This window comes from Apis dorsata, unplaced genomic scaffold (genome assembly GCF_000469605.1).
Source record: "Apis dorsata unplaced genomic scaffold, Apis dorsata 1.3 scaffold_618, whole genome shotgun sequence".
Classification (NCBI taxonomy): domain Eukaryota; kingdom Metazoa; phylum Arthropoda; class Insecta; order Hymenoptera; family Apidae; genus Apis; species Apis dorsata.
Genome location: NW_006263814.1, coordinates 60,856 through 63,904, shown reverse-complemented (window position 1 = coordinate 63,904; position 3,049 = coordinate 60,856).

Sequence of the window (3,049 nt, the reverse complement as noted above, 5' to 3'; positions counted from 1 at the left end):
AAAAAAAAAAAAAAAAAAAAACAGAAAGAAATTGGTTGAAAAAAATGGGCGGGGAAATATTTTCCTAAAAAATAATCGCGATAATTAAAACGTGGAACGCGAGGTATGTTAACGCAGCAATAATTTTAACGAGCATTATTTACTAAACGAGCGTTTTATCAACGCTTTTCTAACCGCGATTCTCCTCTCCTTTTTAAAGGAGCTCTTGACTCATGTTGTTCATGGCTAATGCCATTTATTTTTTTATCGCTCGACCCCTGACTCGTTCTCTCGTTATCGTTATTCCCTGATTTCGATTTCCATATCGGCCTTTTTGCAAACAGCGTGCTCGTCGTCGTCATTTATCGACACCAGGCAGCGGAATATTTTTCCGTTCGCTTATTGCGTTCACGCAAAGAAGCCGATCGATGATTACCGATGCTTGATTGTTTGGTTATTATTACGGTGGACCCGACTCGTGACTCAAAATGGCCATTATTTTTAAAGGCGCAAGGTGTTTTTCTCTCTCGAGATAGGTAGGTAGCCATTCGTCCACGTGGCTCATCATCGTGGTGCGGTTATTTTTCCGTTTAGGACGAGCCCTAAACCATGAACCGTGGCAATTTCAGATACCTAGAGACAATGGTTATTTGTTATCGTTATTTGAACGTTCGGCTGTTTAACCACGTCGAAAAATAAAGAAGGAGTCATCGGTTCCTTTTTTTTCTTTTTTTTCCTTTTTTTTTTTTTTTTTTTGAGGAAGAAACCGAAATCTAACTCGAAAGTGTGATAGCTACGATGACGCGTAGCCTGAATAATCTTGCCTCTTGATGTTGACGTTTCTTCTTCTTTAATAAAGTATCATAAGTAAACGAAGGTTTGAAAGGAGAGGAATAATAACTTTCAAAGCTTCGAAAGAAAAGAAATATTCTTTTTTACAAATCGTGCATGCAAATGTATGTACGTATTACTCAGATAGATATTAAAAAAAAATAAATAAATAAATTTTTCAATCACGAGATGAAAAATCGCTGCACGAACCGCAAGAGATTTAATGAACGAGATTTCTGCTCGAATGAAAGGAAAACCGTTTCCCTTTTCAGAGTTTTTTAGAAGCTAAGTTTCCGAGAAAACGAGCGGAACGGTGAATGAGTGGAGGAAGAGACTCGTGCCCGAATCCTTGTTCCAGACAACGGTCCAGGGGTCCGAGAATTCGGCGAGATGAATAGGAAAAAAAAGCAGAACGGTGGTGGCCGAGGATGTCGTGGAGGCATGTGAGGTGACCGGCCGATCTCGCAGCCTGCAACGCACAAATGGCGCCCTTCTATAAGGACAAACAACTGACAGCTGACCCACACTCGTGCTGGCTATGACCTATCCGTACGGTTCATCTGCTAACACGTTTCATCTTTACCTATCTCGCGGAATATACTGTGATTCGATTCAATTTCAATTTTTTTTCTTTTTTTTTTTTTTTCGATACTTCACATTCTGACCTCGAGACGAGTCTTCTCGATAAAGACGTATACAATACGAGTTTCATTTTTCGAGTAACACGATTTCAATTATTAATTTTAAATCGTGCCCCATTCTTTATTATTCGTATCACTAATAAAATACCATTTTTTTAGTATTTGCAAATCGTAAAAAATTGCAAAATCCTTATACTGTTGGGAATATAAAAAACAAGAATTCTTCCTTGTTATCCCGTTCACACGAGATTAAAAAAAGCGCGCGAGATTGGAAAGTATGCTTTCCAATACATGGATCGATCGAAGTTTCGAGCGGGAAGCTTCAGGATTGCTTGGACATTAATCTCACTTTGCCGGACATCGAAACATTTTGTTAGGAAAAGAGGGAGAAGACGAAGAAAGGGAGGAGGGGGGAGGAGAAAAAGAGAGATGAAAAAATGATGGCATCTGAAAGAGACCCCTAAGTGACGACTTGGCGGTCAGCGGCAGCCGATGGCAGTCGTTTTTCGAAATGGATTTTTTTTTTTCTCTCTCTCCCCTGATGCATCCCCCCTCCTATCCCCCTTTTCTCTCTCTGCCTCACCCTCCCGCGTGAAACTCGGTCCGTGCGGTGGCTGGCTGCCGGATTGAAGGGCTCTCGATATTCAGTGGCCGAATCCACTCGGTGTGCCAGTTCTACCCACAAGAGATCCGCGTGTTCGTTCCTTCCTCGACCCCCTCGTTCTTTCCCAGCCCTCGTCCTTTCTTCCTTTTCTCCCTACGCTTTTTATGTTCCCCGTAAATCGGGAGAACGGGCATCCATCTCTCTCCTTCCTCCACTCCTCTACCTCCCTTCCTCCCTTTCTTTTTTTTTTCTCCATCCCCTCCTCCTCGCTTCCACTCGGTTTTCCCGAGCGCGTGGCGCGACTCACGTCTCGTATAATAAACACACACACTCGGGGGATCGTTAGTCGGCTGTCAGCCTCAAAAACGGAACAAAACGGCTCTCCGTGCAACCAACGTCGAATCGAGATCAGGAAAGAGAGAGAGAGAAAGAGAGAGAGAGAGAAGTAGATTATTAGACGGAAGGAACAGGTTTACAAAAAAATTCGACTCACCCCAGTGAATGTAAGGAGGGGTCTAATCGATCTATAAGCACGCGATGAAAAAAAATTTTTTTCTAGCCTCTTTTTTTCTTCTCAGGGCGCAAGGTGTCATTGAATGTATATCGGGGGATATATTGGCGTAACAAGATTCTTTTTTTTTTTTTTTTTTCTTTTTTTTTTCGGAAGTCATCCTTTGAGAGACGTCACTCCTCGGATTACGTTTAATAACACGAAACGGCTTCGTTCAAACAACTCGGCTCGTGCCTCGAGATCTTCGATCTCTAGGGACCCCCCTTTTCTTCCAGATCGCCTCTTCCTCCGATTTCTTCTTTGGAAAGATTTCGATTTCTTTCTAACGGTCGTTATAATCATTATCGATTATGCTCGTATCAGAATTTCTTATTTTTTTTTTTCTTTTCGCTTTCAAAGAAGCTTTTCCTTCCCGATGGTCAAAATTTTACCGCGCGCAAAATTAGCGCGAAAAAAGGCTGCCCCGTATCCGCTTGGAATCTT